We start from the raw sequence: 25,888 nt of genomic DNA on the forward strand, positions 1-25,888 counted from the left end.
ATTACCAGCAACACATACCAAGTGTGCTGGTGGTATTACCAGCAACACATACCAAGTGTGCTGGTGGTATTACCAGCAACACATACCAAGTGTGCTGGTGGTATTACCAGCAACACATACCAAGTGTGCTGGTGGTATTACCAGCAACACATACCAAGTGTGCTGGTGGTATTACCAGCAACACATACCAAGTGTGCTGGTGGTATTACCAGCAACACATACCAAGTGTGCTGGTGGTATTACCAGCAACACATACCAAGTGTGCTGGTGGTATTACCAGCAACACATACCAAGTGTGCTGGTGGTATTACCAGCAACACATACCAAGTGTGCTGGTGGTATTACCAGCAACACATACCAAGTGTGCTGGTGGTATTACCAGCAACACATACCAAGTGTGCTGGTGGTATTACCAGCAACACATACCAAGTGTGCTGGTGGTATTACCAGCAACACATACCAAGTGTGCTGGTGGTATTACCAGCAACACATACCAAGTGTGCTGGTGGTATTACCAGCAACACATACCAAGTGTGCTGGTGGTATTACCAGCAACACATACCAAGTGTGCTGGTGGTATTACCAGCAACACATACCAAGTGTGCAAGTGGTGGTATTACCAGCAACACATACCAAGTGTGCTGGTGGTATTACCAGCAACACATACCAAGTGTGCTGGTGGTATTACCAGCAACACATACCAAGTGTGCTGGTGGTATTACCAGCAACACATACCAAGTGTGCTGGTGGTATTACCAGCAACACATACCAAGTGTGCTGGTGGCATTACCAGCAACACATACCAAGTGTGCTGGTGGTATTACCAGCGACAACACTCATATTTTCACGTTTATCATAATTTTATTTTAAATCCATCAATACAAAGACGTCTGCGAGGCTGAACGTAATCAATGGAAATGTGGCACCATAGTGTTGTAATAACTATGGCACCATAGTGTTGTAATAACTATGGCACCATAGTGTTGTAATAACTATGGCACCATAGTGTTGTAATAACTATGGCACCATAGTGTTGTAATAACTATGGCACCATAGTGTTGTAATAACTATGGCACCATAGTGTTGTAATAACTATGGCACCATAGTTATGTAATAATCATGGAACCATAGTGTCGTAATAACTATGGCACCATAGTTATGTAATAATCATGGAACCATAGTGTCGTAATAACTATGGCACCATAGTGTTGTAATAATCATGGAACCATAGTGTTGTAATAATTATGGAACCATAGTGCTGTAATAACTGTCACCATAGTGCTCCCAGATATTAACACACATGATAGTGCTCCCAGATATTAACACACATGATAGTGCTCCCAGATATTAACACACATGATAGTGCTCCCAGATATTAACACACATGATAGTGCTCCCAGATATTAACACACATGATAGTGCTCCCAGATATTAACACACTTGATAGTGCTCCCAGATATTAACACACATGATAGTGCTCCCAGATATTAACACACATGATAGTGCTCCCAGATATTAACACACATGATAGTGCTCCCAGATATTAACACACACTTGATAGTGCTCCCAGATATTAACACACATGATAGTGCTCCCAGATATTAACACACATGATAGTGCTCCCAGATATTAACACACATGATAGTGCTCCCAGATATTAACACACATGATAGTGCTCCCAGATATTAACACACATGATAGTGCTCCCAGATATTAACACACATGATAGTGCTCCCAGATATTAACACACATGATAGTGCTCCCAGATATTAACACACATGATAGTGCTCCCAGATATTAACACACATGATAGTGCTCCCAGATATTAACACACATGATAGTGCTCCCAGATATTAACACACATGATAGTGCTCCCAGATATTAACACACATGATAGTGCTCCCAGATATTAACACACATGATAGTGCTCCCAGATATTAACACACACTTGATAGTGCTCCCAGATATTAACACACATGACAGTGCTCCCAGATATTAACACACATGATAGTGCTCCCAGATATTAACACACATGATAGTGCTCCCAGATATTAACACACACTTGATAGTGCTCCCAGATATTAACACACATGATAGTGCTCCCAGATATTAACACACATGATAGTGCTCCCAGATATTAACACACTTGATAGTGCTCCCAGATATTAACACACATGATAGTGCTCCCAGATATTAACACACATGATAGTGCTCCCAGATATTAACACACATGATAGTGCTCCCAGATATTAACACACTTGATAGTGCTCCCAGATATTAACACACATGATAGTGCTCCCAGATATTAACACACATGATAGTGCTCCCAGATATTAACACACATGATAGTGCTCCCAGATATTAACACACTTGATAGTGCTCCCAGATATTAACACACATGATAGTGCTCCCAGATATTAACACACATGATAGTGCTCCCAGATATTAACACACATGATAGTGCTCCCAGATATTAACACACATGATAGTGCTCCCAGATATTAACACACTTGATAGTGCTCCCAGATATTAACACACATGATAGTGCTCCCAGATATTAACACACATGATAGTGCTCCCAGATATTAACACACATGATAGTGCTCCCAGATATTAACACACTTGATAGTGCTCCCAGATATTAACACACATGATAGTGCTCCCAGATATTAACACACATGATAGTGCTCCCAGATATTAACACACATGATAGTGCTCCCAGATATTAACACACTTGATAGTGCTCCCAGATATTAACACACATGATAGTGCTCCCAGATATTAACACACATGATAGTGCTCCCAGATATTAACACACATGATTGTGCTCCCAGATATTAACACACATGATAGTGCTCCCAGATATTAACACACATGATAGTGCTCCCAGATATTAACACACACTTGATAGTGCTCCCAGATATTAACACACTTGATAGTGCTCCCAGATATTAACACACTTGATAGTGCTCCCAGATATTAACACACATGATAGTGCTCCCAGATATTAACACACATGATAGTGCTCCCAGATATTAACACACATGATAGTGCTCCCAGATATTATCACACATGATAGTGCTCCCACATATTAACACACATGATAGTGCTCCCAGATATTAACACACATGATAGTGCTCCCAGATATTAACACACATGATAGTGCTCCCAGATATTAACACACACTTGATAGTGCTCCCAGATATTAACACACTTGATAGTGCTCCCAGATATTAACACACATGATAGTGCTCCCAGATATTAACACACACTTGATAGTGCTCCCAGATATTAACACACTTGATAGTGCTCCCAGATATTAACACACTTGATAGTGCTCCCAGATATTAACACACATGATAGTGCTCCCAGATATTAACACACATGATAGTGCTCCCAGATATTAACACACATGATAGTGCTCCCAGATATTAACACACATGATAGTGCTCCCAGATATTAACACACTTGATAGTGCTCCCAGATATTAACACACATGATAGTGCTCCCAGATATTAACACACATGACAGTGCTCCCAGATATTAACACACATGATAGTGCTCCCAGATATTAACACACATGATAGTGCTCCCAGATATTAACACATGATAGTGCTCCCAGATATTAACACACATGATAGTGCTCCCAGATATTAACACACATGATGGTGCTCCCAGATATTAACACACATGATAGTGCTCCCAGATATTAACACACATGATAGTGCTCCCAGATATTAACACACATGATAGTGCTCCCAGATATTAACACACATGATAGTGCTCCCACATATTAACACACACGATAGTGCTCCCAGATATTAACACACATGATAGTGCTCCCAGATATTCACACACACTTGATAGTGCTCCCAGATATTCACACACACTTGATAGTGCTCCCAGATATTAACACACTTGATAGTGCTCCCAGATATTAACACACATGATAGTGCTCCCAGATATTAACACACATGATAGTGCTCCCAGATATTAACACACACTTGATAGTGCTCCCAGATATTAACACACTTGATAGTGCTCCCAGATATTAACACACATGATAGTGCTCCCAGATGTTAACACACACTTGATAGTGCTCCCAGATATTAACACACATGATAGTGCTCCCTGATATTAACACACATGATAGTGCTCCCAGATATTAACACACATGATAGTGCTCCCAGATATTAACACACATGATAGTGCTCCCAGATATTAACACACATGATAGTGCTCCCAGATATTAACACACTTGATAGTGCTCCCAGATGTTAACACACACTTGATAGTGCTCCCAGATATTAACACACATGATAGTGCTCCCAGATATTAACACACATGATAGTGCTCCCAGATATTAACACACATGATAGTGCTCCCACATATTAACACACATGATAGTGCTCCCAGATATTAACACACATGATAGTGCTCCCAGATATTAACACACATGATAGTGCTCCCAGAAATTAACACACATGATAGTGCTCCCACATATTAACACACATGATAGTGCTCCCAGATATTAACACACATGATAGTGCTCCCAGATATTAACACACATGATAGTGCTCCCACATATTAACACACATGATAGTGCTCCCAGATATTAACACACACTTGATAGTGCTCCCAGATATTAACACACATGATAGTGCTCCCACATATTAACACACATGATAGTGCTCCCAGATATTAACACACATGGTAGTGCTCCCAGATATTAACACACGTGAAGGATCAAAGATATTCATTATGTTTATGATTAATAATTAACTTACACATGTGCACGTATTAATATGTACAAGAGAGTAATAACTTACATATGTGCACATAATATTAATGAAGAATGTTCAAAATATTAGAACAATGATTACTGGCGTCTACTGGGTTGTTCAGTACACAAGTCCGACATATGTCCCGTTATGACAGTGACCAGACCAGATGTTCTGTCATAACAGTGACCAGACCAGATGTTCTGTCATAACAGTGACCAGACCAGATGTTCTGTCATAACAGTGACCAGACCAGATGTTCTGTCATAACAGTGACCAGACCAGATGTTCTGTCATAACAGTGACCAGACCAGATGTTCTGTCATAACAGTGACCAGACCAGATGTTCTGTCATAACAGTGACTAGACCAGATGTTCTGTCATAACAGTGACCAGACCAGATGTTCTGTCATAACAGTGACCAGACCAGATGTTCTGTCATAACAGTGACCAGACCAGATGTTCTGTCATAACAGTAACCAGACCAGATGTTCTGTCATAACAGTGACCAGACCAGATGTTCTGTCATAACAGTGACCAGACCAGATGTTCTGTCATAACAGTGACCAGATCAGATGTCCTGTCACAACAGTGACCAGATAAAATTTGGCACAGTACAGAACATGCAGTGTTACTACAGTGAACAGTGTTACTACAATAAACAGTGTTACTACAGTAAACAGTGTTACTACAGTAAACAGTGTTACTACAGTAAACAGTGTTACTACAGTAAACAGTGTTACTACAGTAAACAGTGTTACTACAGTAAACAGTGTTACTACAGTAAACAGTGTTACCACAGTGAACAGTATTACTACAGTGAACAAGAAGTGTTATTACAGTGAACGAGCAGTGTTACTACAGTGAGCAGTATTTCTACAGTGAACAAGCAGTGTTAGTACAGTGAAAAAGCAGTGTTAGTACAGTGAACAGTATTAAGACAGTGAACAAGAAGTGTTACTACAGTGAACAAGCAGTGCTACTACAGTGAACAAGCAGTGTTACTACAGTGAACAAGCTGTGTTACTACAGCGAACAAGCAGTGTTACTACAGTGAACAAGCAGTGCTACTACAGTGAAAAAGCAGTGTTACTACAGTGAACAGAGTTACTGCAGTGAACAAGCAGTGTTACTACATTGAACAAGCTGTGTTACTACAGTGAACAAGCAGTGTTACTACAGTGAACAAGCACTGTTACTACAGTGAAGAAGCAGTGTTACTACAGTGAACAAGCACTGTTACTACAGTGAACAAGCAGTGTTACTACAGTGAACAAGCAGTGTTACTACAGCGAACAAGCAGTGCTACTACAGTGAACAAGCAGTGTTACTACAGTGAACAGTGTTACTACAGTGAACAAGCAGTGCTACTACAGTGAACAAGCAGTGTTACTAGAGTGAACAAGCATTGTTACTACAGCGAACAGTGCTACTACAGTGAGCAGTATTTATACAGTGAACAAGAAGTGTTACTACAGTGAACAAGCAGTTACTACAGCGAACAGTGTTACAGTAAACAGTATTACTACAGTGAACAAGCAGTGTTACTACAGTGAACAGTGCTACTACAGTGAGCAGTATTTATACAGTGAACAAGAAGTGTTACTACAGTGAACAAGCAGTTACTACAGCGAACAGTGTTACAGTAAACAGTATTACTACAGTGAACAAGCAGTGTTACTACAGTGAACAGTGCTACTACAGTGAGCAGTATTTATACAGTGAACAAGAAGTGTTACTACAGTAAACAGTATTACTACAGTGAACAAGCAGTGTTAGTACAGTGAACAGTGTTACTACAGTAAACAGTATTACTACAGTGAACAAGCAGTGTTAGTACAGTGAACAGTGTTACTACAGTAAACAGTATTACTACAGTGAACAAGCAGTGTTAGTACAGTGAACAGTGTTACTACAGTAAACAGTATTACTACAGTGAACAAGCAGTGTTATTGCAGTGAACAGTGTTACTACAGTAAACAGTATTACTACAGTGAACAAGCAGTGTTAGTACAGTGAACAGTATTACTACAGTGAACAAGCAGTGTTACTACAGTGAACAGTGTTACTACAGTAAACAGTATTACTACAGTGAACAAGCAGTGTTAGTACAGTGAACAGTGTTACTACAATAAACAGTATTACTACAGTGAACAAGCAGTGTTAGTACAGTGAACAGTGTTACTACAGTAAACAGTATTACTACAGTGAACAAGCAGTGTTAGTACAGTGAACAGTGTTACTACAGTAAACAGTATTACTACAGTGAACAAGCAGTGTTAGTACAGTGAACAGTGTTACTACAGTAAACAGTATTACTACAGTGAACAAGCAGTGTTACTACAGTGAACAGTGTTACTTCCCCATTTAACTTCACTGTTATAACCAGTTAGGATCACTTAAAAAAAACTTATCAAACAATTTTGGTCTGTCTTCCAGCGTTCAGAAACAGACGTAGTAAGGGCTACGCATTGTGAGGCCAAGTGTTTAAGAGGAGCGCCGCTACTGTTGAGGGTCAAGTGGTTGATTGGTTAATTAGGTTGAGAGGTACACCAACATTAACTTGTTCACCACCACTCGAATATTCACACTGTGAAATAACGAGCAAGTCTCAGTTTATGTCCAATGAGAAACATACATTTCTCATTGTGTGTACACTGAGAAGCATACATTTCTCACTGTGTGTACACTGAGAAACACACCTCTCTCAGTGTATACACTGAGAAACATACATCTCTCACTGTGTGTACACTGAGAAACATACACCTCTCACTATGTGTACAGTGAGAAACATATATCTCTCACTGTGTGTACAGTGTAAAACATACAACTCTCACTGTGTATATACAAAGAGAGACATACCTGTCAGTGTATATATTTAGCTCAGTATATATAAAGACACAATACTGCGTATATTCTGATCTCAGTGTATATCCATTGATATATGTACACATCTCAGTCTGCGTATCCTATGCTCAGTGTATGTTCAGTGTGTATAACAGGGCTGGTTATGTTCAGTGTGTATAACAGGGCTGGTTATGCTCAGTGTATGTTCAGTGTGTATAACAGGGCTGGTTATGTTCAGTGTATGTTCAGTGTGTATAACAGGGCTGGTTATGTTCAGTGTATGTTCAGTGTGTATAACAGGGCTGGTTATGCTCAGTGTATGTTCAGTGTGTATAACAGGGCTGGTTATGTTCAGTGTGTATAACAGGGCTGGTTATGCTCAGTGTATGTTCAGTGTGTATAACAGGGCTGGTTATGTTCAGTGTGTATAACAGGGCTGGTTATGTTCAGTGTATGTTCAGTGTGTATAACAGGGCTGGTTATATTCAGTGTATGTTCAGTGTGTATAACAGGGCTGGTTATGTTCAGTGTATGTTCAGTGTGTATAACAGGGCTGGTTATGCTCAGTGTATGTTCAGTGTGTATAACAGGGCTGGTTATGTTCAGTGTATGTTCAGTGTGTATAACAGGGCTGGTTATGTTCAGTGTATGTTCAGTGTGTATAACAGGGCTGGTTATGTTCAGTGTATGTTCAGTGTGTATAACAGGGCTGGTTATGTTCAGTGTATGTTCAGTGTGTATAACAGGGCTGGTTATGCTCAGTGTATGTTCAGTGTGTATAACAGGGCTGGTTATGCTCAGTGTATGTTCAGTGTGTATAACAGGGCTGGTTATGCTCAGTGTATGTTCAGTGTGTATAACAGGGCTGGTTATGTTCAGTGTATGTTCAGTGTGTATAACAGGGCTGGTTATGCTCAGTGTATGTTCAGTGTGTATAACAGGGCTGGTTATGTTCAGTGTATGTTCAGTGTGTATAACAGGGCTGGTTATGTTCAGTGTATGTTCAGTGTGTATAACAGGGCTGGTTATGTTCAGTGTATGTTCAGTGTGTATAACAGGGCTGGTTATGCTCAGTGTGTATAACAGGGCTGGTTATGCTCAGTGTGTATAACAGGGCTGGTTATGCTCAGTGTATGTTCAGTGTGTATAACAGGGCTGGTTATGCTCAGTGTATGTTCAGTGTGTATAACAGGGCTGGTTATGCTCAGTGTATGTTCAGTGTGTATAACAGGGCTGGTTATGTTCAGTGTATGTTCAGTGTGTATAACAGGGCTGGTTATGTTCAGTGTATGTTCAGTGTGTATAACAGGGCTGGTTATGTTCAGTGTATGTTCAGTGTGTATAACAGGGCTGGTTATGCTCAGTGTATGTTCAGTGTGTATAACAGGGCTGGTTATGCTCAGTGTATGTTCAGTGTGTATAACAGGGCTGGTTATGTTCAGTGTATGTTCAGTGTGTATAACAGGGCTGGTTATGTTCAGTGTATGTTCAGTGTGTATAACAGGGCTGGTTATGTTCATTGTATGTTCAGTGTGTATAACAGGGCTGGTTATGCTCAGTGTGTATAACAGGGCTGGTTATGCTCAGTGTATGTTCAGTGTGTATAACAGGGCTGGTTATGTTCAGTGTATGTTCAGTGTGTATAACAGGGCTGGTTATGTTCAGTGTGTATAACAGGGCTGGTTATGTTCAGTGTATGTTCAGTGTGTATAACAGGGCTGGTTATGTTCAGTGTATGTTCAGTGTGTATAACAGGGCTGGTTATGTTCAGTGTGTATAACAGGGCTGGTTATGTTCAGTGTATGTTCAGTGTGTATAACAGGGCTGGTTATGTTCAGTGTGTATAACAGGGCTGGTTATGTTCAGTGTATGTTCAGTGTGTATAACAGGGCTGGTTATGTTCAGTGTGTATAACAGGGCTGGTTATGTTCAGTGTATGTTCAGTGTGTATAACAGGGCTGGTTATGCTCAGTGTGTATAACAGGGCTGGTTATGCTCAGTGTGTATAACAGGGCTGGTTATGTTCAGTGTATGTTCAGTGTGTATAACAGGGCTGGTTATGTTCAGTGTATGTTCAGTGTGTATAACAGGGCTGGTTATGCTCAGTGTATGTTCAGTGTGTATAACAGGGCTGGTTATGTTCAGTGTATGTTCAGTGTGTATAACAGGGCTGGTTATGCTCAGTGTATGTTCAGTGTGTATAACAGGGCTGGTTATGTTCAGTGTGTATAACAGGGCTGGTTATGTTCAGTGTATGTTCAGTGTGTATAACAGGGCTGGTTATGTTCAGTGTGTATAACAGGGCTGGTTATGTTCAGTGTATGTTCAGTGTGTATAACAGGGCTGGTTATGCTCAGTGTGTATAACAGGGCTGGTTATGCTCAGTGTGTATAACAGGGCTGGTTATGTTCAGTGTATGTTCAGTGTGTATAACAGGGCTGGTTATGTTCAGTGTATGTTCAGTGTGTATAACAGGGCTGGTTATGCTCAGTGTATGTTCAGTGTGTATAACAGGGCTGGTTATGTTCAGTGTATGTTCAGTGTGTATAACAGGGCTGGTTATGCTCAGTGTATGTTCAGTGTGTATAACAGGGCTGGTTATGTTCAGTGTATGTTCAGTGTGTATAACAGGGCTGGTTATGTTCAGTGTGTATAACAGGGCTGGTTATGTTCAGTGTATGTTCAGTGTGTATAACAGGGCTGGTTATGTTCAGTGTGTATAACAGGGCTGGTTATGTTCAGTGTATGTTCAGTGTGTATAACAGGGCTGGTTATGCTCAGTGTGTATAACAGGGCTGGTTATGCTCAGTGTGTATAACAGGGCTGGTTATGTTCAGTGTATGTTCAGTGTGTATAACAGGGCTGGTTATGTTCAGTGTATGTTCAGTGTGTATAACAGGGCTGGTTATGCTCAGTGTATGTTCAGTGTGTATAACAGGGCTGGTTATGCTCAGTGTATGTTCAGTGTGTATAACAGGGCTGGTCAACTGGCGGCCCGCGGTCCCAATCCGGACCTTCTGAGTGTTGTAGCTGGACCGCAGACTTCAGTGTCGTAGCTGGACCGCGGGCTTCAGTGCTGCAGTTGGACCGCGGGCTTCAGTGCTGCAGTTGGACCGCGGGCTTCAGTGCTGCAGTTGGACAGCGGGCTTCAGTGCTGCAGTTGGACCGCGGGCTTCAGTGGTGCAGTTGGACCGTGGGCTTCAGTGGTGCAGTTGGACCGCGGGCTTCAGTGCTGCAGTTGGACCGCTGGCTTCAGTGGTGCAGTTGGACCGCGGGCTTCAGTGGTGCAGTTGGACCGCGGGCTTCAGTGGTGCAGTTGGACCGCGGGCTTCAGTGGTGCAGTTGGACCGCGGGCTTCAGTGGTGCAGTTGGACCGCGGGCTTCAGTGGTGCAGTTGGACCGCGGGCTTCAGTGGTGCAGTTGGACCGCGGGCTTCAGTGGTGCAGTTGGACCGCGGGCTTCAGTGCTGCAGTTGGACCGCGGGCTTCAGTGGTGCAGTTGGACCGCGGGCTTCAGTGGTGCAGTTGGACCGCGGGCTTCAGTGGTGCAGTTGGACCAGTGTTGTAGATGGCGGGCTTCAGTGGATGCAGTTGGACCGCGGGCTTCAGTGGTGCAGTTGGACCGCGGGCTTCAGTGGTGCAGTTGGACCGCGGGCTTCAGTGGTGCAGTTGGACCGCGGGCTTCAGTGGTGCAGTTGGACCGCGGGCTTCAGTGGTGCAGTTGGACCGCGGGCTTCAGTGGTGCAGTTGGACCGCGGGCTTCAGTGGTGCAGTTGGACCGCGGGCTTCAGTGGTGCAGTTGGACCGCGGGCTTCAGTGCAGTTGGACCGCGGGCTTCAGTGTTGTAGTGCAGTTGGACCGCGGGCTTCAGTGTTGCAGTTGGACCGCGGGCTTCAGTGGTGCAGTTGGACCGCGGGCTTCAGTGGTGCAGTTGGACCGCGGGCTTCAGTGGTGCAGTTGGACCGCGGGCTTCAGTGGTGCAGTTGGACCGCGGGCTTCAGTGTAGTGCAGTTGGACCGCGGGCTTCAGTGGTGCAGTTGGACCGCGGGCTTCAGTGGTGCAGTTGGACCGCGGGCTTCAGTGCAGTTGGACCGCGGGCTTCAGTGGTGCAGTTGGACCGCGGGCTTCAGTGGTGCAGTTGGACCGCGGGCTTCAGTGGTGCAGTTGGACCGCGGGCTTCAGTGGTGCAGTTGGACCGCGGGCTTCAGTGGTGCAGTTGGACCGCGGGCTTCAGTGGTGCAGTTGGACCGCGGGCTTCAGTGGTGCAGTTGGACCGCGGGCTTCAGTGGTGCAGTTGGACCGCGGGCTTCAGTGGTGCAGTTGGACCGCGGGCTTCAGTGGTGCAGTTGGACCGCGGGCTTCAGTGGTGCAGTTGGACCGCGGGCTTCAGTGGTGCAGTTGGACCGCGGGCTTCAGTGGTGCAGTTGGACCGCGGGCTTCAGTGGTGCAGTTGGACCGCGGGCTTCAGTGGTGCAGTTGGACCGCGGGCTTCAGTGGTGCAGTTGGACCGCGGGCTTCAGTGGTGCAGTTGGACCGCGGGCTTCAGTGGTGCAGTTGGACCGCGGGCTTCAGTGGTGCAGTTGGACCGCGGGCTTCAGTGGTGCAGTTGGACCGCGGGCTTCAGTGGTGCAGTTGGACCGCGGGCTTCAGTGGTGCAGTTGGACCGCGGGCTTCAGTGGTGCAGTTGGACCGCGGGCTTCAGTGGTGCAGTTGGACCGCGGGCTTCAGTGCTGCAGTTGGACCGCGGGCTTCAGTGCTGCAGTTGGACCGCGGGCTTCAGTGCTGCAGTTGGACCGCGGGCTTCAGTGGTGCAGTTGGACCGCGGGCTTCAGTGGTGCAGTTGGACCGCGGGCTTCAGTGGTGCAGTTGGACCGCGGGCTTCAGTGGTGCAGTTGGACCGCGGGCTTCAGTGCTGCAGTTGGACCGCGGGCTTCAGTGGTGCAGTTGGACCGCGGGCTTCAGTGGTGCAGTTGGACCGCGGGCTTCAGTGGTGCAGTTGGACCGCGGGCTTCAGTGCTGCAGTTGGACCGCGGGCTTCAGTGGTGCAGTTGGACCGCGGGCTTCAGTGCTGCAGTTGGACCGCGGGCTTCAGTGCTGCAGTTGGACCGCGGGCTTCAGTGCTGCAGTTGGACCGCGGGCTTCAGTGGTGCAGTTGGACCGCGGGCTTCAGTGCTGCAGTTGGACCGCGGGCTTCAGTGGTGCAGTTGGACCGCGGGCTTCAGTGCTGCAGTTGGACCGCGGGCTTCAGTGCTGCAGTTGGACCGCGGGCTTCAGTGGTGCAGTTGGACCGCGGGCTTCAGTGCTGCAGTTGGACCGCGGGCTTCAGTGCTGCAGTTGGACCGCGGGCTTCAGTGGTGCAGTTGGACCGCGGGCTTCAGTGCTGCAGTTGGACCGCGGGCTTCAGTGGTGCAGTTGGACCGCGGGCTTCAGTGCTGCAGTTGGACCGCGGGCTTCAGTGCTGCAGTTGGACCGCGGGCTTCAGTGGTGCAGTTGGACCGCGGGCTTCAGTGGTGCAGCTGGACCGCGGGCTTCAGTGCTGCAGTTGGACCGCGGGCTTCAGTGCTGCAGTTGGACCGCGGGCTTCAGTGGTGCAGTTGGACCGCGGGCTTCAGTGCTGCAGTTGGACCGCGGGCTTCAGTGCTGCAGTTGGACCGCGGGCTTCAGTGCTGCAGTTGGACCGCGGGCTTCAGTGCTGCAGTTGGACCGCGGGCTTCAGTGCTGCAGTTGGACCGCGGGCTTCAGTGCTGCAGTTGGACCGCGGGCTTCAGTGCTGTAGTTGGACCGCGGGCTTCAGTGCTGCAGTTGGACCGCGGGCTTCAGTGGTGCAGTTGGACCGCGGGCTTCAGTGCTGCAGTTGGACCGCGGGCTTCAGTGGTGCAGTTGGACCGCGGGCTTCAGTGGTGCAGTTGGACCGCGGGCTTCAGTGCTGCAGTTGGACCGCGGGCTTCAGTGCTGCAGTTGGACCGCGGGCTTCAGTGGTGCAGTTGGACCGCGGGCTTCAGTGCTGCAGTTGGACCGCGGGCTTCAGTGCTGCAGTTGGACCGCGGGCTTCAGTGCTGCAGTTGGACCGCGGGCTTCAGTGGTGCAGTTGGACCGCGGGCTTCAGTGCTGCAGTTGGACCGCGGGCTTCAGTGCTGCAGTTGGACCGCGGGCTTCAGTGCTGCAGTTGGACCGCGGGCTTCAGTGGTGCAGTTGGACCGCGGGCTTCAGTGGTGCAGTTGGACCGCGGGCTTCAGTGGTGCAGTTGGACCGCGGGCTTCAGTGGTGCAGTTGGACCGCGGGCTTCAGTGGTGCAGTTGGACGGGGGGCTTCAGTGGTGCAGTTGGACCGCGGGCTTCAGTGGTGCAGTTGGACCGCGGGCTTCAGCGGTGCAGTTGGACCGCGGGCTTCAGTGGTGCAGTTGGACCGCGGGCTTCAGTGGTGCAGTTGGACCGCGGGCTTCAGTGGTGCAGTTGGACCGCGGGCTTCAGTGGTGCAGTTGGACCGCGGGCTTCAGTGGTGCAGTTGGACCGCGGGCTTCAGTGGTGCAGTTGGACCGCGGGCTTCAGTGGTGCAGTTGGACCGCGGGCTTCAGTGGTGCAGTTGGACCGCGGGCTTCAGTGGTGCAGTTGGACCGCGGGCTTCAGTGGTGCAGTTGGACCGCGGGCTTCAGTGGTGCAGTTGGACCGCGGGCTTCAGTGGTGCAGTTGGACCGCGGGCTTCAGTGGTGCAGTTGGACCGCGGGCTTCAGTGGTGCAGTTGGACCGCGGGCTTCAGGAGGAAGCTCAGTCAAATAACAGGTGTTACCAGGTGTAGGATCATTTGGTACATAAGGGCGAGATTAATACATTATTCTATCTGAATGTAATACATAATGTAACACAATGTAACACACAATGTAATACACTGAATGTAATACACAATGTAATACACAATGTAATACACAATGTAATACACAATGTAATACACAATGTAATACACAATGTAATACACAATGTAATACACAATGTAATACACAATGTAATACACAATGTAATACACTGAATGTAATACACTGAATGTAATACACTGAATGTAATACACTGAATGTAATACATAATGTAATACACAATGTAATACACAATGTAATACACAATGTAATACACTGAATGTAATACACTGAATGTAATACATAATGTAATACACAATGTAATACACTGAATGTAATACACTGAATGTAATACATAATGTAATACACAATGTAATACACAATGTAATACACAATGTAATACACAATGTAATACACTGAATGTAATACACTGAATGTAATACATAATGTAATACACAATGTAATACACTGAATGTAATACACAATGTAATACACAATGTAATACACAATGTAATACACAATGTAATACACTGAATGTAATACATAATGTAATACACTGAATGTAATACATAATGTAATACACTGAATGTAATACACAATGTAATACACAATGTAATACACTGAATGTAATACATAATGTAATACACTGAATGTAATACATAATGTAATACACTGAATGTAATACATAATGTAATACATAATGTAATACACAATGTAATACACAATGTAATACACAATGTAATACACAATGTAATACACAATGTAATACACAATGTAACACAGTATTCTAGCATAGCTAAATAGTGATATCTTCTTCCATTCAATGGTAATTTATATTGGTAATTACCACTTGTGTAATTAAATTGACTCTTTTAGTATTTTAGAAAAAGAGTTTGGCCGCATATGTGCTGGGAAATCTGGCAACACTGGAAGCCTGGCAACACTGAAAGATTGGCAACACTGGAAATCTGGCAACACAGTTGCAAATTCGAATTTCGAGAATTTGTGTTTGTGCAAGATATGATTTCGTTTTTTTCATTTTCTTTTCAGCAAGTTTGATTTTAATTTGCTGTGTCCACCTCTTTTATGAATAATTACGTTGGTGGGGTGTTTAGTATTGTATCATTGTGATCAAATTCTTCACATTAATGTTTAATCAAATTGGTTAAAAATTTTCCTCATTCTGGTTGTTCCTAATTTATGGTCAGTACGCTGAGGTCAGTGGTCAGTACGCTGAGGTCAGTGGTCACCTGCGGTCATACTTGTCCTAAGCTCTGGGAGTTAGCGTGAGCTGTTACCAAGCACCATGGCTTGTTGTAGTGTTTTAGAATCTCGGGTTAAAGTGTTGAAGAAGATTCTACTTCTTCAGGGGGACAACAGGAGGCTGAAGCTTCGCATAGATGAGTTTGGGAGCGAGTGTGAGAAGGATTTAGCTGGTACGGAGGAAATGGTCACTAGCAGTGATAGTGGCAGCTGCTTTAAGTGGCAAGTGGTTCACGGTTCAGGAAGAAGATAAGGAGGGTTAACAGAGAAGATGTGAAGGTAGGAAATCGAGTCTCTGTTCTCCAGGACGAGTGCACTTCAGTGGTGAGGTTGAAGGTACCACTGATTCCCCTGCTAATCAAGGTAAGAATATTTTAATAGTAGGAGATTCTCAGGTAAGATATATAGACTGTGCTTTTTGTAACAGAGACAGAAAGGTCAGACAGGGGGTGTGCCTTCCTGGAGCTGGTGTTGGTGACATAGTCAGCAGGTTGGATAATATTATGTTAGATAATGGGAACAAGCCCATTATATGTCTTAGTGCTGGGGGTAATGACATTGGGAAGGGCAGGAGACAGGAGCTGCTGGATAAGTACAGGTCAGTCATAGAAGTTGTTAGGTCTAAGGGAGGGATCCCAGTCATATGTAGCACCTTGCCTAGAAAGGGAGTGGGCAATGAATGGATGTCTAGGGCAAGTGGTATAAATTGCTGGCTAGACAGGTACTACAAGGAACTTGCAATCCCATTCATTGATAACTGGAACCTATTCTTTGGCAAACGTCATATGTATGCAAGGGATGGGGTTCATCTCTATGGGGATGGGGTGGTTGCATTAGCCAATTTGATTGAGAGGGTAATTGATGACTTGTCTAGGAATTTAGACTGATAGATTATAGAGGTATGGGTGTTTGTGGGAAACAATCAGGCTGCAGTATTAGGGTTAAAAACAGCAGTTATTACTGGGATACCTCAGGAATATATTTAAAAGACAATATTCAAAATAAAGTTGCTAGTAATGGCAAATCAATTGATCAACAGAGATAGCAGAGGGCAAAGAGTGATTAGCTCCATTAAGGTTTACTATACAAAGAGTAGGAGTCTAAGAAATAAGATAGATGAGCTAAGATTACTTGCAAGTGTAGGTAACATAGATATTATTGGTATATCAGAGACCTGGTCCAACCAGAAAGATAGAGAAATGCTTTCTGAATGCAACAGAGTTATAAGCTATTCCACACTGACAGGGTCAACAGGAAGGGTGGTAGAGTGGCGATGTTTGTCAGAGAAAATTTAAATTGTTGTCTTAGACATGATATAAGATTAGAAACATCGAACACAATCTGTTTGGCTACAGTTTCTCGAGGATTGTAACAATTTAATTTTGGGTGTGATTTATAGGCCCCCAAACCTTGATAGGGAGTGCAGTAAGCTGTTATGGGACGAAAATAATAAGGCATCTAGATATGAAAATGTTGTGATAATGGGAGATTTTAACTTCAGACAAATTGATTGGAACAACATGACAGGAAATCTTGAGTCTAGTGACTTTCTTGATACGGTTCAGGATTGCTTTTTAGAACAGGTTGTGACAGAACCAACTAGAGGAAACAATCTGCTTGACTTGGTTCTTGCCAACAAAGAGTCACTAATTAATAATCTTGAGGTTAATGATGAGCTTGGGGAAAGTGATCACAAATCACTTAGTTTCAATATATCATGGAATTACCCAGATAACTGCAATCAAATCTCTGTCCCAGATTTTCGCTTGGCCGACTTCATGGGACTGAAAAATTACCTGGGTGGGCTAAATTGGGATATCCTGACTATGGGTCAGGTTTTTCAGAGCATAGTTCTAGCTGCCCAGACAACTTTTGTTCCGAGTAGGGAAATTAGATCTAACAAAAATGATCCCAAATGGATGAACAACAGATTAAAACATCTCACTGGTCAAAAGAGAGGCATATACAGGCATATCAAAATAGGGGATGGGCAGTTACGAAAGCAATATATTCAATTAAAGAGAGAAATAAAGAAAGGAATAAGAAAAGCAAAAAGGGAATATGAGGCTAAGGTTGCAAGGGATTCAAAGACTAACCCAAAAGAGTTCTTTCAGGTATACAGAAGTAAGATTAGGGAGAAGATTGGCCCACTTAAGAGTAACTCTGGTCAGACCACTGACAGTGATAGGGATATGTGTAAAATTCTCAATACCTGCTTCCTCTCAGTTTTCACACAGGAAAATACTAGCAATATTCCTGAAATAATAGATTATGTAGAACAGGACGATAATAAATTATGCACGATTGCGGTAACTAGTGACATGGTCCTCAGACAAATAGAGAAACTAAAACCTAACAAATCCCCAGGCCCTGATGAACTGTTTGCAAGGGTGTTAAGGATTGTAAAGAGGAAATTAGCATACCTTTGGCTAATCTTTTTAACATATCACTACAAACTGGCATAGTGCCTGATAAGTGGAAAATGGCACATGTAATACCTATTTACAAGGCAGGTGACAGGTCCTTGGCTTCGAACTATAGACCAATAAGCCTTACCTCCATAGTGGGAAAATTTATGGAATCAATAATTGCCGAAGCAATTCGTAGCCATCTTGATAGGCACAGATTGATTAATGAATCTCAACACGGTTTTACAAAGGGGCGTTCCTGTCTTACGAATTTACAAACATTTTTCACTAAGGTGTTTGAGGAGGTAGATCATGGTAATGAATATGATATTGTGTATATGGACTTCAGTAAGGCTTTCGATAGAGTTCCACATCAGAGGCTATTGAGGAAACTTAAGGCACACAGAATAGGAGGAGAAATTTTTTCCTGGGTAGAGGCATGGCTGACAGATAGGCAGCAGAGAGTTTGCATAAATGGGGAGAAATCAGAGTGGGGAAGCGTCACGAGCGGTGTTCCTCAGGCGTCAGTGTTGGGCTCGTTGTTGTTCACAATTTACATAAACGACATAGATGAGGGAATAAATAGCGACATAAGCAAATTTGCTGATGACACCAAAATAGGCCGTCCAATTCATTCTAATGAGGACACTAGAGCACTCCAGGATGATTTGAATAGACTGATGCAATGGTCGGAGAAGTGTCAGATGCAGTTTAATATAGACAAATGCAAAGTTCTAAATGTTGGACAGGAAAACAACCATGCCACATATAAACTAAATAATGTAGATCTTAATACTACTGATTGCGAAAATGATTTAGGAGTTCTGGTTAGCAGTAATCTGAAACCAAGACAACAGTGCTTTAGTGTTCGCAATAAAGCTAACAGAATTCTTGGCTTCATATCTAGAAGTATAAATAATGTAATAATGTTGGTAGAATTACCGATAATATGTAAAGTAAAAGGACACAAGTGCAACTAATGTGACATTTTATTGTGGCAACGTTTCGCTCTCCAGGACCTTTGTCAAGCACTTGTGTCCTTTTACTTTACAAGTATAAATAATACTCAGGTTCTTCAACTCTATATATCCTTGGTTAGACCTCATTTAGGCTATGCTGCTCAGTTCTGGTCACAGTATTACAGAATGGATATAAATGCTCTGGAAAACGTACAGAGGAGGATGACAAAGTTGATCCCATGTATTAGAAATCTTCCCTATGAGGATAGACTGAGGGCCCTGAATCTGCACTCTCTCGAAAGGCGTAGAATTAGGGGGCATATGATCGAGGTGTATAAATGGAAAACAGGAATAAATAAAGGGGATGTAAATAGCGTGTTGAAAATTTCCCGCCAAGACAGGACTCGCAGCAATGGTTTCAAGTTGGAAAAATTCAGATTCAGGAAGGATATAGGAAAGCACTGGTTTGGTAATAGAGTTGTGGATGAGTGGAACGAACTCCCGAGTACAGTTATTGGGGCTAAAACGTTGTGTAGTTTTAAAAATAGGTTAGATAAATACATGAGTGGGTGTGGGTGGGTGTGAGTTGGACCTGACTAGCTTGTGCTGCTGGGTCTGGTGCCGTGCTCCTTCCTTGAGTGAATATGAACTGACCAGACTGGGTGGGCCATTGGGCTAATTGGGGGGGGGGTGTATGGACCTGCTTCGTATGGGTCCGTAGGCCTGCTGCAGTGTTCCTTCTTTCTTATGTTCTTATGTTGAATGGACATAAAACATGTTTTATTATAATAAATACAGATAAATTTCAGTAATAAATACACTTCATAATACAAAGGACAACTGCATCACCAAACTTGTCTTTATTAAAGTAAATTGACTGATATTTTCACATTTATTATGCTCTTATTTTACAGTCTAAATACGACTTACAGTTTTTTAACGCTACAGATATTTATTTCCATATCAAAAGATTTATTTTACTAGTCATATTTTTTAAAGGAGACATGTTGAGAAAGAAAGTTTGATAACAATGGTTCCTTTAAGGAAGAATGGATACAACAGTTATGTTGACATTCTTCCCACAAGCAGTTCTAAGATACTTTGTCTCGTATGTAGTGAAATAATTGCCTTTGTGAAGAGCAGTAATATGAAACACCATTATGAAACTAAACACGGTGGAACTGAAAAGATGTATCAGCCAGGAACTGAAGAGAGAGAAAATAAATCAGCTAAAATCGTATTATGAGAGGTGAACCGTAGTTGTCGTTAATACAACAACAGCCCAGGAGACAGCAGTGCAATGTTCACTTAAAATAACTTGGATCTTGGGAAAACACAAGAAACCTTCACTGCTGCAGAAATTGTTAACGAATATATGCTGGAAACTGCTGATACATTGTTTGAGGATACACAGAAAAAAAAAAGATATAAAAAGGCAAAAATAAAGCAGATTCCATTATCTGATTCCACATCAACGAGAACAGAACTATTGGCAGAAGATCTTATGTCGCAACTTGATCTAGGACTGAAAAAAGCACATTGTATTTCACTGGCTTTAGATGAGCCAACAGACAGTACCGATAATGATCAACTCATGGTATTGGTGAGATATTATGATGCAGAGAAAAAAGAATTTTGCCAGGACATGTTGGGTGTGACCGACCTTAAAGGAAGAACACGAGAAGAGGATATATATGGATTCTTGAAAACCATGTTAGAATCGAGAAATATTTATGTCAAATCCATCATTTCACTGACGATAGATGGAGCTCCAGTTTTGATTGGTCGAGGGAGTGGACTAGTCGCAAGATTAAAGGAAGATAATCCCGACATGATAACTTATCACTGCATTATCCAGAAATCAGTAGTGTGTACCAGTCTGGGAGATGAGTATGGTGACCTCATGGAGACTATTATGAAGCCGGTAAACTTCCTTCGATCAACGTCAGCACTACAACACCGTCTACTCCGAAGCTTTCTAAGTGAGGTCGATACTATGACGATTCACTTGTGCACAACAGTGTGAGATGGTTGAGTTAGGGAAGAGTTTTGGAGCGATTTTGGGCAATCTGGAAATAGTTACAGACTTTCCTCAAGGATCAAAACAGTGTGGAAGCAGACATTTTCTGATCTTTTGGAAGATGACAAGAAATGGAGTGTTGGATTTTTGTTAGACATAACGTGACATGTGAACGACCTTAACTTCAAACTGCGAGGGGAAACACACACGATGTTCAACATGATCTCAACAATTCAGAGTCAACTTATACATTTCCCCAGACTTTTGGAGCAACGTAATGATGAAACAGATACTAAGTATGTCCATTTCATTGAGAAGCCGATCTAAAATTTCAAGTTACGCTTTGATGACTTTGTTCTTAGAAAACAGCTGCTCGTGTTCGTTCAAAATCATTTTCTAGTGGCGGATATCACAGAATTCTCAGTCGAAGCAAAACAAGCCTTCAAATGAGTAGATGCTGCAAAAATTCAACTGGAACTCATTGACTTCCAAGAGAATGTGACGCTGAGACAAGTACTCTGTGATTGTGCACCAGAAATATTTTGGTCAAAGGATATCCTGCTAATTTTCTCAGGCTTCACAGATTAGCAGTCCAGATTCTCACGACGTTTGGGTCCACCTACTGCTGCCAGTCTGCGTTCTCAACTATGAACTTGGTGAAGAACAAGTACCGCTGTTGTATGACCAGTCAACACCACCACCACCACCACTGTCTTCCACTAGCTATTACTCCATTAGTACCAAGATTTCGGGAATCAACACGAAGCAAGAAGTGTAATTTCTCTTACTAAACTAGCATAACAGAAAAACAGTACACAGACACACATACACCATACAAAGACAACTTACCAACAATCATACACACATACACCATACAAAGACAACTTACCAACAATCATACATACACCATACAAAGACAACTTACCAACAATCATACACACATACACCATACAAAGACAACTTACCAACAATCATACACACATACACCATACAAAGACAACTTACCAACAATCATACACACATACACCATACAAAGACAACTTACCAACAATCATACATACACCATACAAAGACAACTTACCAACAATCATGCACACACCATACAAAGACAACTTACCAACAATCATACATACACCATACAAAGACAACTTACCAACAATCATGCACACACCATACAAAGACAACTTACCATCATACACACATACACCATACAAAGACAACTTACCAACAATCATACACACATACACCATACAAAGACAACTTACCAACAATCATACACACATACACCATACAAAGACAACTTACCAACAATCATACACACATACACCATACAAAGACAACTTACCAACAATCATACACACATACACCATACAAAGACAACTTACCAACAATCATGCACACACCATACAAAGACAACTTACCAACAATCATACACACATACACCATACAAAGACAACTTACCAACAATCATACACACATACAAAGACAACTTACCAACAATCATACACACATACACCATACAAAGACAACTTACCAACAATCATACACACATACACCATACAAAGACAACTTACCAACAATCATACACACATACACCATACAAAGACAACTTACCAACAATCATACACACATACACCATACAAAGACAACTTACCAACAATCATACACCATACAAAGACAACTTACCAACAATCATACACACATACACCATACAAAGACAACTTACCAACAATCATACACACATACACCATACAAAGACAACTTACCAACTATTTTTCTTTATATTTTGCAAATATTTATAAGACGGGGACTGAAAATGAAGTCCATAGACAATGATGAGTACACTGACCTATAATCGGATTTGTTGCTGTCATGACTGCGTGTGAAAAATGTATCCGGACCTTTGCATACATTGGTTCTTGTCCAAGTGGACCTTTGCTCATAGTTGAGTAACCCTGGTGTATATTCTATGTTCAGTGTATGTTCGCTCTGTATATTAAGTGTCAAGTGTGTGTACTGTACAATGGTATGACAAGACTGGAAGCTGTGTTGGTGGCAGCAACACACAGTTGTATACTAGCAGCAACACACATGGTTGTATACTAACACACATGGTTGTATACTAACACACATGGTTGTATACTAACACACATGGTTGTATACTAACACACATGGTTGTATACTAACATACATGGTTGTATACTAACATACATGGTTGTATACTAACACACATAGTTGTATACTAACAGCAACACACATGGTTGTATACTAACACACATGGTTGTATACTAACACACATGGTTGTATACTAACACACATGGTTGTATACTAACACACATGGTTGTATACTAACATACATGGTTGTATACTAACACACAGTTGTATACTAGCAGCAAGAAACATGGTTGTAGACTAGCAACAACACACTTGTATACTAGACGCAACACACATATGTATACTAGCAGCAACACACATGGTTGCATACGAACAGCAAAACACATGGTTGTATACTAGCAGCAACACAGTTGTATACTAGCAGCAACACGCATGGTTGTATACTAGCAGCAACACGCATGGTTGTATACTAGCAGCAACACACATGGTTGTATACTAGCAGCAACACACATGGTTGTATACTAACAGCAATATATATGGTTGTATACTAGCAGCAACACACATGGTTGTATACTAGCAGCAACACACATGGTTGTATACTAGCAGCAACACACATGGTTGCATACTAGCAGCAACACACATGGTTGTATACTAGCAACACACATGGTTGTATACTAGCAGCAACACACATGGTTGTATACTAACAGCAACATATATGGTTGTATACTAACAGCAACATATATGGTTGTATACTAACAGCAACACACATGGTTGTATACTAGCAACACACATGGTTGTATACTAGCAACACACATGGTTGTATACTAACAGCAACACACATGGTTGTATACTAGCAGCAACACACATGGTTGTTTACTAGCAACACGCATGGTTGTATACTAGCAGCAACACACATGGTTGTATACTAGCAGCAACACACATGGTTGTATACTAGCAGCAACACACATGGTTGTATACTAACAGCAACATATATGGTTGTATACTAGCAGCAACACACATGGTTGTATACTAGCAACACACATGGTTGTATACTAGCAACACACATGGTTGTATACTAGCAACACACATGGTTGTATACTGGCAGCAGCAACAACAACACACATGGTTGTATACTGGCAGCAACAACAACAACAACACACATGGTTGTATACTGGCAGCAACAACAACAACAACACACATGGTTGTATACTGGCAGCAGCAGCAACAACACACATGGTTGTATACTGGCAGCAACAACACACATGGTTGTATACTGGCAGCAACAACAACAACACACATGGTTGTATACTGGCAGCAACAACAACACACATGGCTGTATACTGGCAGCAACAACAACACACATGGTTGTATACTGGCAGCAACAACAACACACATGGTTGTATACTGGCAGCAACAACAACACACTGTATGGCAACAACAACACACATGGCTGTATACTGGCAGCAACAACAACACACATGGCTGTATACTGGCAGCAACAACAACACACATGGTTGTATACTGGCAGCAACAACAACACACATGGTTGTATACTGGCAGCAACAACAACAACACACATGGTTGTATACTGGCAGCAACAACAACAACACACATGGTTGTATACTGACAGCAACATCAACACACATGGTTGTATACTGACAGCAACAGCAACACACATGGTTGTATACTGGCAGCAACAGCAACACACATGGTTGTATACTGGCAGCAGCAACACACATGGTTGTATACTGACAGCAACAGCAACACACATGGTTGTATACTGGCAGCAGCAACACACATGGTTGTATACTGACAGAAACAGCAACACACATGGTTGTATACTGGCAGCAACAACAACACACATGGTTGTATACTGGCAGCAACAACACACATGGTTGTATACTGGCAGCAACAACACACATGGCTGTATACTGGCAGCAACAACACACATGGTTGTATACTGGCAGCAACAACACACATGGTTGTATACTGGCAGCAACAACACACATGGTTGTATACTGGCAGCAACAACACACATGGTTGTATACTGGCAGCAACAACACACATGGTTGTATACTGGCAGCAACAACACACATGGTTGTATACTGGCAGCAACAACACACATGGTTGTATACTGGCAGCAACAACACACATGGTTGTATACTGACAGCAACAACACACATGGTTGTATACTGACAGCAACAACACACATGGTTGTATACTGGCAGCAACAACACACATGGTTGTATACTGGCAGCAACAACACACATGGTTGTATACTGGCAGCAACAACAACACACATGGTTGTATACTGGTAGCAACAACCACACACATGGTTGTATACTGGTAGCAACAACCACATACATGGTTGTATACTGGTAGCAACAACAACATACATGGTTGTATACTGGCAGCAACAACACGCATGGTTGTATACTGGCAGCAACAACAACAAACGTGGTTGTATACTGGCAGCACCAACAACACACATGGTTGTATACTGGCAGCAACAACACACACATGGTTGTATACTGGCAGCAACAACACACATGGTTGTATACTGGCAACAACAACCACACACATGGTTGTATACTGGCAACAACAACCACACACATGGTTGTATACTGGTAGCAACAACCACACACATGG

Source organism: Cherax quadricarinatus, chromosome 51 (assembly GCF_038502225.1).
Source record: "Cherax quadricarinatus isolate ZL_2023a chromosome 51, ASM3850222v1, whole genome shotgun sequence".
In the NCBI taxonomy this organism is placed as follows: domain Eukaryota; kingdom Metazoa; phylum Arthropoda; class Malacostraca; order Decapoda; family Parastacidae; genus Cherax; species Cherax quadricarinatus.